Source organism: Acanthisitta chloris, unplaced genomic scaffold, assembly GCF_000695815.1.
Source record: "Acanthisitta chloris isolate BGI_N310 unplaced genomic scaffold, ASM69581v1 scaffold17396, whole genome shotgun sequence".
In the NCBI taxonomy this organism is placed as follows: Eukaryota; Metazoa; Chordata; class Aves; order Passeriformes; family Acanthisittidae; genus Acanthisitta; species Acanthisitta chloris.
This window is the reverse complement of record NW_008678882.1, coordinates 365-14,296: the sequence shown is the minus strand read 5'-3', so window position 1 is coordinate 14,296 and position 13,932 is coordinate 365. Positions and strand designations below refer to the sequence as shown.

Here is a 13,932-nt window from a genome sequence, read left to right as displayed (position 1 = left end):
TTGGATTTGTGTAGCACTTGGTTTTGTTCCTTTACAAGCAGAGCTGCTCTTTCTGTAAGATGAAATCCTTGCTCACAGAACTGATCGTGTAGGAATGAAACAGCAAGAAGGGAAACTCATTTCAGGATTATGGGCTGGTAATGATGGTGGTTCCAGAAAAAATTTAAGTGCAGCTCTGATGTCTACTTCTTGCTGAAAGGTGTCAGGATGTGCCTCTGGCTGTCAAGCTGTCCTAGCAGAATCTAGTTTGAAGTAGCACTTGGAACATAGATTTTGAAGTGCAACAGTAGTACAGCTTGCATCTTTGTGTCAGTGTCTTTGCCAGGTAAAAAGCAATGGAATAAAAGTTACGCTTTTCTCCCATTCTACCCCTCCCTCCAACAACCTATATGAAGCCTTCTGTTTGGATAGATTAAGGACCCTTTGGTGAAAGTGACACTTGTAAGAGTGAAAAACAGATAAACAAGAAACATGTTTAATACTTGCTTTTTCCCTTCAACTCCTATTTTGTCATTGAAGTACATCATAGACCTCCATGTAAACATCATCTTGCAGTAGGGTTGGAGTTGGTTACAGAGGAAAAAAATTATCTGCAGTTGCTATTCCATGAAACTGCTGTTTCCATGTCCAGTGAGGTGAACCAAGAATATGTCTAGCTCAGGGAGGTCTGGCAAATCGTAATTCTGGTTAGCCCAATTCTGATGTGACTCTGCTTCAAAGATACCAGCAAACTTAAGTTCTTTTTGTGCAGCTCTTGCAGCAGTGATCAGTGTATGAACATGAGTTTGTACCCTCACTATCCAGTAACTGTCTTTAATTTTTTTCGTATGTGCTTGGAAATGGGTCTCTTGAAAAAAACAAATCAATTGAAACATTTTAAAAATGCAATTCTGTAATTACATCCTAAAATTTATGAGCTTGTCCTTCTTGAGTACTTGTTCTTTGGTGCATAACTGTGGTTAGCAGTTTGTTTTCATGCCCAACAGTGAAAAGGCAACACTGAAGCTTGATCTTTGTAGATACCTTGTGTTCAGATGGGTGAAGCCCAAGTTCAGCTGTTGTAAAGATGAAAAACTGTTGAAAATCATGCTTATTAAAAAATAACTAAGGAAACAACTACCCCAGGTGCAGGCCACTGACTACCTGACACCATAGAAATCAAACTGCAGAAAGTATTGCCTTATAAAGCCAGACAGGATGTAGGTCTGGAAAAGGAGAGCAAACAAAACTTTAAAAGAGTAGAAAGTCATGAACTTTTGCATGAGCTTATATGGCAGGCAATTATTTTTAACATATTTTGGGTGCTACCTGTGTCGTGGTAGGGCTGTGTGAGTAAGCTGCTTAAGTCAGGTCCTTGCTGTAGTGCTGACAGTAGATACATTTCACTAATGTCCTTTCACACTGAGAAACAGGAAAATTTATTTGTAAGTCCATCACTTAAAGTAGCAGCTTTATATCTTACTCTAAAGAGAAGAGTTTGAAGTAAGAGCTTTATTAATAATGAAAATGTTTGTATGATACATTGTCCCTGATGATTTCTAACTACTAGCACTTTGGAATTGCAGCGATGACATTGGATAGAGCAGACTCACTCCCCTAATGGAATTGGTAAACTTTATCACTCACTATGAAAAGTTTCTATCCTCTATTGAGGAGGTGTTTCTTCAGAGGTAGGAGCAGGACAGAGAATAAGGGAAAACAACAATACACCTGGAGAAAAAAACCCATGGGGATAGCACATTTGGTCTGACCTAGAGGAATGTTATTGTGGGTTCCTCCCAACTTCCTTCCTCAAGAGTGAATTATTAACCATGGTAGACCAATAAAAGTTACAGATACGTTTTCTATGTGGTGGCTGTCAAATATCAAACAATCTATATGAATGCAAAGTTCCCATGTCAATTTTTTAACAGACAAAGTCTCTGTTCATTTATATCTAACAACTGATTATAGTAGTTGTAAAAACCTCAGCAATTCTGCTGAGTAGTTATACTGGTAATTTTGAAGCCTTCCTTACTGTACAGGGTAATTTCCTGCCTCAGAGAACTACACAGAACTCAGTGTCAGTAACAGTAAAAATGCATTTGAAATTCCTAAAACCATGGTTCTTTAGCTGGAAATAGGGGTCCTACAGTCATCTATCTCACAGGAGATGTACAGAACACAAATTTTATGGTAGTAAAAATCAAAATAAACTCCCAATTTTCTGGGTCTCCATCAGGGATAACTTAAATCCAAACTTATTATACAGAATTCAAGACAGTTAGAAATTCTAGATTTCTAGATTTTAGATAAAGTTTCACCTAACTCTCACTATGAATCAGTGTGAGAAACACAGATTCCTTCCTATTCGTTCACCAGACTTTATTTCCCTTTAGAACTGAGGTATCCAAGTGTAACTTCATGAGAAAATCATTAGTTTATCCTTCAGATGATTAGCTTTGATATCAAAAAAGCTCTTAATCCATGAAAATAAATCTGGAGGTGGCCTGCAGGGATTTCAGCTTTTAACCAAGGTTATTGAACTCTTTTCCTCACCCCCAGTCTCCAGCTTGGTCAGCTTGCAAGGATCATAGTCATTCATCAGTTTTCAGAGGGATTAGATAGCTGTTAAGAGTTCTGCACTTGGGATGGAGGGTTTTAGTTAGAATATGTACAATGTACCCTAATTAATCAGTCCAGTTACAGACTGTTGGTTATTGCGTATGATTTATTGAAGAATATACTTGCTGCCTCATCCTAGTACATTCCTGTTTTATCCTAAAGTAGCTCTGTATTAGGAAACATAGCATATCAGTAGTATGAGCAGTAGCCCTAATAACAATTCTACCTGCAGGTTAACAATCAGCCCAAAACCCTGGTAAGTCCATAAAAGCAAATCTTTATATGTTCAGGATTGTCATAGCTTTATTCTAATTCTTTTTCCCCACAAGAAGCTCTCTAGGATTTTGTACAAATGCTAAGAAAAGACCAATTTTACCTCTAAGGATACATTAACAATGAGTTTGGAGGTAGCAATAGGAAAATTTAGGCTATATATATGAACCACCATGCAGTTACCAGTATATTAACCACCTTATCTTTTACAGGAACACTACAGGCACACAAACCTCCATGGTTACTCTACATAGCATTACAGGTCTTTTAAAATGATGAGACAACTGGGACTGCCATCTTTCTGTGATGAGTTGACAGCCTAAGCATGTGCGAGACACAGAGAGAGGTGTGCCAGGCAGCACCAAAAGCATAAGCCAAGGTGTAAAAATTACCCTACCTCAGGCAGAGTTTGGATTTAAGCTCATTCTGAAATGCATATCTGCTCTCAGGTTCCTTATATAATTTCTTTTAAATCATCTGAAGGATTAAAAAAATAACAAAACCAAAACCACAACAGTTAATTTTACACCTGTCAAACACTGAAATGTCTCAGGCCTATAGAATTCATATACCTGAAAGACAGACACAGGATGGCAGATAAAGCACAGTTTTTTGGTTAGGTTTGTTAGTAACTTCCTTCATCTGCTGTATTTTATGTTTTAAGTGGGTCTGCAATCCAATAACCCTCCTGCAAATACCAGTACCCAGGGAAAGCAGCACATGGAGAGGAATAAGGCATGCCCCTTCTGTTGGCAGCTGTAGTTAAGCCACACTTAGACATTGCATAAACTGCAAGGAAGGGTATAAAGCTAATATAAAGGTGCTACTAGAGGGAGTAAAGACCTTGTCTACTCAATACATAAGCTCAAATAATTAAAATGTTGAATGCAAAAAAGTTTGAGTCTGGAAAAGCTGCAGGGAGTGCAAATTCAGGCACAACTTTTTGTTTAACAGAATGTTAGCTAGAGCTGAATAATGCAGGACAAAGATGAGGTTCTGTTTAAAGGCACAGGGAGAAGGGACAAAAACATGGAGTTAGCTGGAGGGAACAAAGGCAGGAGACATAAGTACCTTTGGAGCACTTCCTTAATAAGTATCAAAAAAACCCACAAAACCCACCCATCACCTAAAGCAATCCACACCTTTGATTTAAGCGAGTTCCAGCATTGAGGAATCATGGATTTCACAGAGCCTCAAAGGAGCAGATGTGAAAACACAAGCACGAGGTAGGTTAGAGCCCAACATCAAATGCTGGAGCCTGCACACACCACTGAGGGAACTCATCTTCAGCTAAACTGCCACAACTTCATCCTCCTAGCGAGGAAGTGAAAGACTACAAACATGGAAAAAATCTGGAATTAATGATCAAGAAATCAACATCCAAGTCAGTCAAATAAGTGAAGTTAGGGAAACTAAGTACTATTCATTCCAGTTATTTATTGTTTATTGAATTGAAAGAAGGGAATACAAACATTTCTGTTAAGTGCTGTGCACCAACATGGAAAAAGTGTATTTTTCTTTTTTAAAAATCCTAATAAAAACAAATCAGAAGTTAATGTAGTCCCAATTGAACAATTTTAAAGATATGTTTAAAATACTACACATTTATAAAATAAAAAAGTTAAAATGGTGTTCTGTAAATAATTAGTAAAACAAGTGAAAATAAATACGAGACCCAAAGTTCTTATGTTTTTAATGTAATATAGCAAATAAATTTTTAACTAACTTAATAATATCCGAGGAGAGTAACAAAAATCCAGAAAGTTTAAGAATGCAATCCTTTGAAACACTTAATATCAGTCCATAGCAAATAGTCATTACATACCAAAAGCTCTAAGTGTTAACTAGTTCCACCACAACTCCATATAAATCTTGACAATTTAGAAATCTTGAGATCAACAATAAAGTTTCTTGATCTCTACAGCTTGGTTTGTAAGTACATACATGCTTTGAGGATCCATTTTGTCCCATATGTTTTTAAGGAGCCAATAACTTTTTCCATCTGTGCCTAAAAATGTTAAATTTCAAATCTAGCACATATACCCTAAGAATGAAGAAATGTTTAAGAAAAAAGATGGGGCACAATGAATTTCAAATTTATAAAAATATAGTAATATTAACCAAAACCTTCTGGTCAAAGGACACTTCACATACACACGACTTAAAGTATGCAATAAAACATGACAAGTACCTAGAACATTTGGTTCTCTGACTGTTCATGGAACACATGCACACACACATTCATACCAGATGGGAGGAACACTCTCACAGATGTTTTACTGAATCCAGATTATCTGGATTAATAGAAAACTTGTCTACAGTTTATTTCAACAACTAGAGGCAGCTACTGCAGCAGTAGTTCAACACTGCACACTTCAATTAAGTTCATCATGTTTAAAAAAAGTTTCAGTTAATGATTTTTCTTTCTAAACATTGTGAAAGTAGTAGTTTTCAAAATTATGCAGGGCAGCTGAAAATGGACTTAAGCCAATGTGGCAAAGATACGAGGAGGTCAAAAGGAGGATTAGCCATTTATGGGATGGGTGTTCCTCTTAATAGCTGTCTCAAAAAATTAATTAGATACAAGTGTATTTTGTAGCTAAAAATATGGTCAAACTATTGAAAGTGCATTTTTCCTCCTTCCCCTTGAATTACAGTAGTTTGTCTGTTGGTCAGTAAATCCTGCTTTTTGTGTCCATTCTTCTTTCCCTGCCTCCCTCATTTGGGGCTACAACATGTCCCCTCGAGCTACAGCTAATTGTATGAGTCCTGGTTTCCTGCCTTTAAAACTGATTTGGGGTGGGAGTATCACTTAGCAGTGTAGAAGTACACAACTAGACACAAACTCCCAACAGCATACGGAGTTTTATTAAACATTACCTGTTTGAAGCCAAGTTGAGAAGTAACTGGCAAGATCTGGACAGATTTCTATCTTGCATCTTTGTTCCAATCATAAAGAGAAGTTAACTTTAAAGTTGGAGAACTTTAGGAAAGACAGAGGGAATTTAAAAACAAAAGTGTCATTTCTCCCACTACCCTCCCCTCCCAAACAAGAACAGAGCTACCATTTTCCCTTTTGTGCTCCATTGTGCCTTGAAAATTACTTACCTGAACAGCTAAAGGACATTCAGATAATCAAATGCTTCAGCATTTTTTTTTAAGATCTGCCTTGATAATAACCTGTGGTTACTGTGAATATTTTAAGCCAACAGCTGACCGGAGAAATTTATGAGTACACACTTACAGTATTTTCCTCTCTAAAACCACAGGCCTGTTGACTAGAAATACAGTAATTTATTTTGGGTGTGTACTTGTTCCAGCCTTAGACTCCAGCCTATGAACATTTTTAAGCACATGGAAATCAACATGTTGCAAATGAGCAAATTTATTTGGGTTATTTCCCCCCACCCCACCCCAGTCTCATTCTTAGTCTGTGCACAAAAAGTACTGGTACTTTTTAATTCACATATTGTGAATGTGGCATGTTAGAAATAGTTTAAACTCCTCTTTCATCTCTAGGTTGGAATGGCAGTCATTGCTGCTACAGCTATAATGGTAGTTTACTGTGGGAGTGAGTCGTGTGGCAAAATGGAGATTAGTCTCACCTTTCTCTCATCTGTGCTCATCACCTGTGAGACGCAGACAGCAATGCAACACGCTGTGACTGAGACACTCTGGAAGCAGTGCCACCTGCTTGAAGCTTTCCTTTACATGGCATGGCTGCACCATGACACTAAAGGAGAGATAGCAAACACATGCTTCCCCCTAACACTGCTTCTGAATACCTGAAGTGTACTTTACAGGTACAAACCAAGTCCAGAAGAGAAGCCCCAGAATGGAGAGGCAGTATTTTGGATAAGTACTAGGTTTAAATTTGTAATTGCATTGCAGTGGAAAGCAGGCATCAGCCCATACACATACCCCCACACAGCTCGTTCCGGGTAAGGAGTCTCACTCTGGTTAGTTCTGACCACCACATGAAAAATGCCTGTTGAAGCACATGAGACTTTACACCTGAGATTTGATCCAGCCTTCACCCCCTGCCTAAAGCTCCCATTTTATTCCCATGAGTATGAGATCTAAGCAAGTAGTGCCAGAACATGGAATGTCTGGTTTGAAAACCTAAGTTCCAGAGTAAGACAAGATCCACATACTGGCACTGGTTATGAATTATACCATGTTTGGAACATGTAAAACACTGTTTAACATTTAGGTGATCAATTTTTATTTAAACTCCAAAGATTTAGCTTACACAAATTTGACCTTGCCTCTTTTCCTGCAACACTGATGCCAGAGGAACAAGCCTGACTAATCTTACACTGTCTGAAACTGGAAGAGAAACAAAGAGCTTCTTCCAGAAGTAATTAATGGAAGAAGGAACTGATTTGTAGTCTTAAGTTTACACATGTGTTCCCAGTGCTGTGGAACAGTAATTGCTATCAAGAATTCTCCTTAATTTTAAGACCAAGGTACTAGACTGAAGGTAAGAATGTTGAGTTCCTACTTGACTCTCAAAGTACTAGAAGACTAGTATGTCAGATTCAGGGCTAGTCTCAAAGTATCAGAATCTTAACTCATCTTTAAGTTCTTTATGTTTGCACACAAGGCAAAAAAACCACCCACCACCTGAGGGCTGGAATCTAAAAAGAAAAAAAAATCTAACCTGCTAATCTTCACTTTGTTTTTCTGGGAAACACCACATTCCCATTCACCAAAGTGACTACCCTTCTCCTCCCAAGAATTCCAGCAAACCTTCCCACACCCTTCTTCCACACATGACTAATAAACACTAGATTATTCTCTCATTAGAGGATGAAGTCCACACTTCTGTTCACATGACTCCTGGTGGCATGGCCTTCCCTGCAACTTTCTTTACTTCACAGCAGTACTGACACTACCTTTACACCCAAAGCAAAAGGGAATCCACTGCCATCCCATAATGAATTTGTGTGTGGTGCAGAAGCACAGAGATGCCAGGCCATCTGTTTATGTCAAAAAGAATACTTAAATTATGTCTTTTTTTTCCTAACACATGACATTAATGGAACTATTCCTAGATGTGTCAACATGTTCACAGCACCAGCTTGCAACAAGGTCTGGGATAGGCATTTAAATGAGCAAAATTAAAAGTATATTCTCAACAAGGAATTTATACACCTTTGTTTATCAAATAAAGAAAAATTTCCATTGTCATACAAGTGTTTAATTATGATTTGTATGTTAATTACTCATACAAAATGTTGACTTTGTGAAGAAAGAACCCTTTCAACACATTCTTCCCTCGAAGTATAGTCTACCTTTTACACCAGCTTTGTTGCATATATTTATGTAATTAAAAAAAAAACCCAGAAAGACATTTTCTTGTTCAAACTCTTAGTCTGGTGGTACAGTCTGAATGCCTTTTTTTTCCCCTAAATAATACAGTTTATCTGTTAAGATGGACAGCGAGTTCCTCCATCTAAAACAAGCTTCACTGCCTACATAAAGCTCTTTCCAGCCACTGCTTTTGATTGGGTCTCAAGACACCAGAAAAGCATCAGTGATACCGTGTTTCATGACACTTCTTGCATTGTTTTAATTCCGAATGTATACAAATGAAGTCATTTTAATCCTATAAATAATTTATTTTTAAAAAATTGTGCTGTTAACCCCTTTGCAGGGCAACGAGCTATGTGAAAAGTACAAAAACTTTTGTCAAATGTGATACTGAGAGTGCTTTTGACATAGTTCATTGGTTTTTATCATCTCAATTTATATATATACTGCACAATGGGCAAGGCTAGAATCCATGAACCAAGCTGCAAAGATCTCAAGCTAAGTAAGGCGGAGAGAGACTTGAGAAACAAGAGAAGGAAATACTTTCCTATCCAATGTATACTCTTCAGACTAAAGCACTCTTTCTATCAAACCTTCTAAACTGTTAAATAAAGTGTTCCAAACAAGCATTTAAGCTTCATTACACAGAAGAGCAACAAGAACAGTAGCCTGCCAGAAAAAAAGGCAGGAGGGAAAAATATATATACTGAGTTCAATGGTTAGCCTGAATGTAGCACAGTTCTTCACAACCGATGGGGGTGTGTGTGTGTGTGTAATTTCAACACGGTGTCCAACAACGTTCTAAGGATGTGCTTCATCTCGACTGGTTACTATGAAGCGAGGTGGTAAATGTTTGGCCCCAACTGGGCTTCAGAAATGGTTCTTTTTCATGACGAGCATGTCTGTCCAGCTATCAATCATGTTTGTTTGCACCAAATCCCAAGCCATTTAAAATACGACTAATTAAGTTGTACTGAAGTGGTCTGCTCCAAATTCGCCATCAACTATCCATGCTACTGCATTCCTCTGAGCAAAAACAAAAACAGAGAGAAAGAAATCACATCTTGAAGATCTCAGCAATAGTCAATATTTCTACTATAAGGTAATTAATACAGAGTGCTTACATAAATTTTACTGAACATTAGCTAGTGGATCTTATACTGTAACTAAATTCCATGCTAAAAACTACATGGTTTAGATGCAATTATTCATATTAATTTCAAAATTAATTTAGCATGTCAGGTGTGGGTAACTCAAATAGCATCTATTGCAAAAAGCAGTAAGACACATTTACATTTGAGTTCTAGGGAAGTGTGGTGATTACAAAGCTGTCCTGTCATCATTTGAGATTCTCAAGTTGTTAGGTCTTATTCCATGCACCTCTTGCAGAAGCACTGCTGCAAGAAATCCATTTCCTGTTGTTTTGATTTCTATAGCACTTACTAGTTCATTTTTCTGAAGGAACTAAGAAAGAGTGAGCCAGCAGCTAACTGAAGAAAGCAAACAAACAAAACCATGAGTAAAACCACTTATGGGCGTGTTCCAAGTGTTACAGACTAGCCAGGCTGTCCACCTATCCCCAGACTAGAAGCAGATGTGTCAGAAAGCACAGGAGCAGGGACAAGAGGCAATTCTTCCTCCCAATATCTTTCCAACTTTCAGCCATTTTTACCTGAGGGACATTCTGAACTAGAGGCGTTTACTTCTCAAGTAGCATTTAATGGATTTCTCTTTGATTACTTTGCCCAGGTTCCCCTTGAACTTATATCCACACTCAATATTCATGAGGTCCTGTGGCAATAGGATATGCTGTCTACTGTAAATTCTTACTACAAGGTGGAGTATGTAATAAGAGAAGCATATGAACTATAGAACAACTCCCAGTGGCCATCTCGTTAACCACTCTGGGGGAGGCAGGAAGGGTTGGAAACACATGCACATTTTAGCAGGGGAAAAAAAGAAGCATTGTGCCTCTCCCCTGGACACATGATTGCTGCTGGCTAGTGAAGAATCAATTTTGCACAGATTTTCCTGGGGGAATCTTCACACTCTCCAGACTTTGGAGACTCCTTTTGTAAGCATTGTGATACAATTATTCAGTTTGCAGCGCAGTTAGAATGCATTGTTTAAATTTTAACAACACTGTATTTTATTAAACCTCAAGTCTCGAAGGCAAGATTTTTACAAAGTCTGCATATATAAACTAATAGCACCGAGGTCTTAGTGACACCACAGTTTTCTACAGGGAATGTCAGGGAATGTTATTTTGGAAATACCAGTTGCTTCCTTTTTATTCCACAAACACAAACCAGTTAGATAAAAATCAACAGCCATACATTACAAAACCTCAGAAATCTGTAACTTTTTTAGTAAACACACCCAGTTCTTTACCTTCAATATCCTGGTTGTCTACGAAAGGCGCTGGTCCCCATATTCTAACAGTGCCATCGTCAGAGGCGCTGGCCATCATGGATGGAATCTGCGGGTTCCAGCTCACACAGTTAACTGTACGTGTGTGCCCTGTCAACTCCGCAATTGGCAGCTCACTCCGCTTGTGCCAAATATATACCTTGTGATCTAATCAAAACAGGCATTTAAAAAGGCATCATGAGAAACTGTTCTGCACAGACTGATAAGTCATGTCAAACAGCACTTCCACACAAGCTCTCCCCCACCCCATTCATGTTGTAAACCCCACATCTCTTGAGTGTGCAATAGCACTTCCAAAATTTTCCTTCTAAAAGTGACCAAAAGAATACAAGTAAAGCTCTTCCATGAAGAGGTACATTCCTCTTTCACACTTGGAATTTTACTGCACTTGGTATTTGAAGAAAAACATTTGACTACAATGCAAATAGGACACTACATGGGTAAAGAGAGAAACCAAACTGCTCCTTAATTATAGGTATGGAGTTGTAATCTTATTCAAAAGGAAGACTTGCATATGTTTTTTCGCCTCAAATAATTGCATTTACAGGATTAGTAAAATGCATTATAAAGTCATGAGTACTGAGACAATAATTGTAACTACCTCCCCTGTTGATGAGTACTAGACAAGATCACAGCTCTATAGTTTATGAAAACATCTTAATACTCAAGAACTGTAAAACTAGTGAAAGAGCAAACAGGGTAAGTAAGGGAGGGCAAAGCTTAATGGCTCAAATTGTGAGTTCTTACCATCTTTGACAATTAATTATCATGTGGGATTTAAAGATAGCAATTTGTACATGTTGAAGTAGATGCAATAAACAACTTTACAGATCTTATTTTTTGATAGGAAGCTTTCAATTGCTTCTAGGAACATGCTAAAAATAGAATAGTGAATTGGTTAGACTACTGCAATTTTTAGAGAACTGTTACTGCTTTATAACCAGCCCTATTTAAGAATAAATCAGGGATGGGTGTCTCATGGCCCAGCCGTAGACTAGCAGCCTGTAACAAGTCTGAGGGTTTACCTTTCTAGGAATATCTGTGAAATAGTCCAAACAGAACTATGAAAACTGAACAAGTTTGTATTACTAGTATTACACAAAACCCTAGTATTTAGTTCGAGCATATCAAATATAAGTATTTCAAACTATTTGAAAGGCTTTAATGCAGATGTCACTCTGAAGGCCTAGCAAACCAACCAATCTTCCTCTATTCCTCCTCCCAACCCCATATAAAACAAACTTGTTCTCTGAGCTGCCTGCTACAATAGCATCATGGAACCATGTGGTAAGTCAGCTGTCTTCTGCTGAGCCACCTCATTTGAGTGTACCACCTTTACATGCACTCATATTGACACAAACGTTCTGGCTGTGCTTACATTCCAATTAGGATTGTAAGAGACTACATATCCACTCCCCAAACAACACAATTCACACTCTGTTTACACACTGGACACAAAACTCTGCTGTCTGGGTAAATCAAAGCCTAAACACAAACCAGAATTTTGATGCTTGTCAGAATGCCTCTATTTTGGTTTGGAAAAAACAAATTGGCTAGATCGGTACCAGTTAATCAGCTGGTTAGATTGGTACCACAACCTGCCCCACAGACAGAGAAAATCAAAACAAGCTCAACTAAGAAAAGGAGGCAGGTGATAGTAGGTAGGGGGACTCGACCTTGACAGGCATGGAAGCACTCATCTGTCGGCCTGACCTGTTCTCGAGGGAATTGTGTTGTCTCTTGGGAGTGCAAATCAGAAATGTTAGAGACTGCTGAGCATTGTCAAACCTGATGACTACTACCCACTATTAATATTCCATGTGGGAGCCACTGACGTAGCCAACAGAAGCATAAAAAACATTAGGAAAGATTACAGAAGCCTGGGAGAGATGGCCAAGGACTCTGGTACCCAAGTCATCTTTCCATCCACCTGTGTGGTCCGAGGCAAGGGCTATGAGATGGCCAGAAAAACTAGGAGGGTCAATAGTTGGCTGAAACAATGGTGCCACAGTCAAGGCTTTGGGTACTCTGACCTTGGGGTACACGCAGGCAAGCCTGGTCTGACCGGGCCTGATGGGGGGCACTTGACAAAAAAGGGGAAAAGGGGAAAAGTGTCTTTTCTCAGGGGCTTGCGAAACTTGTAGAGACAGCTTTAAACTAGATTCATTGGGGGAGGGGGACACCTACTCATCCCGATCCTGCCAGTTGAATGCCACTCCCTATAATGGATGCCCAGAACAGAGCAATGCAACTGGTGAGACTCCAGCCAGCGTGCTGGGTTCATCCGGTGCCCAGCTCAAATGTCTCTTCACAAATGCATGTAGTATGGGCAATAAACAAGAAGAACTAGAGACATTTCTGCGCCTGTGTAGATAGGACATTGTGGGTATCACAGAGACGTGGTGGGATGGCTCCTACGACTAGAGTGTTGGAATACAAGGGTTTAGGCTTTACAGGAAAGACAGGCTGGGGAGATGAGGAGGAGTAGCCCTATATGTCAATGAACAACTGGAAAGTGTGGAGCTCAGCCTAGAGATAGATGAGTCGAGTCTGTGGGTCAAGATTAAGGGCAGGGTTGGAGCAGGGGATGTTACAGTGGGGGTCTGCTACAGGCCACCTGATCAAAAGGAGGGTATGGATGAAGACCTCTGTAGACAGATGTGATTAGCCCAAGCTCTCAAGCCCTAGTTCTCATGGGGGATTTCAATCATCCTGGTATCTGTTGGGACAGCAACATGGTGGTGCATAAGCAATCCCAGAGGTTCCTTAAATGTGTTAATAAATTCCTTACACAGAACATAGAGAAACCAACAAGGAGAGGAGCTGTGCTGGACCTTGTGCTCACCAACAGGGAGGAGTTGGTGAAGAACATGGTGCTCCAAGGTAGCCTTGGCTGTAGCAACCACGAGATGGTGGAGTTTGAGATCATCAGGGCAGTGAGGAAGGTGCACAGCAAGATCACTGCCCTGGACTTCAGGACAGTAGACTTTGGCCTCTTCAAGGACCTTCTTGGCAGAGCATCCCCTGGGATGAAGTCCTGGAAGAGGGGCCCAAGACTGATGGCTGATATTCAAGGATCTACTACTCCAAGCTCAGGACCAATGCACCCAGACATGGAGGAAATGGGGCAAAAATGCCAGAAGGCCCCCATGGATGAATAAGGAAGTGCTGAGGAAACTCAGGGGAAAAGAAAAAGGCCTTCAGGAGGTGGAAGGAAGGACAAATGGACTGGAAAAAATGCAGAGAAGCTGTAAGAGAAGGTAGAGAGACAGTCAGAAAAGCTAAGGCACAGTTGTGGCTAACCCGGGG

At 39.4% G+C, this 13,932-nt stretch overlaps 1 long non-coding RNA gene across 1 annotated transcript; it reads right to left on the bottom strand.

Moving 5' to 3' along the window:
* Positions 1–8,058: 8,058 nt before the first annotated feature.
* Positions 8,059–10,772, bottom strand: LOC103804485. Its single transcript, XR_624761.1, has 2 exons — positions 10,585–10,772; positions 8,059–9,219 (listed from the first exon to the last, which is right to left on the bottom strand). It is a non-coding gene; the product is annotated as an uncharacterized LOC103804485 (long non-coding RNA).
* Between the last annotated feature and the right edge of the window lie 3,160 nt (positions 10,773–13,932).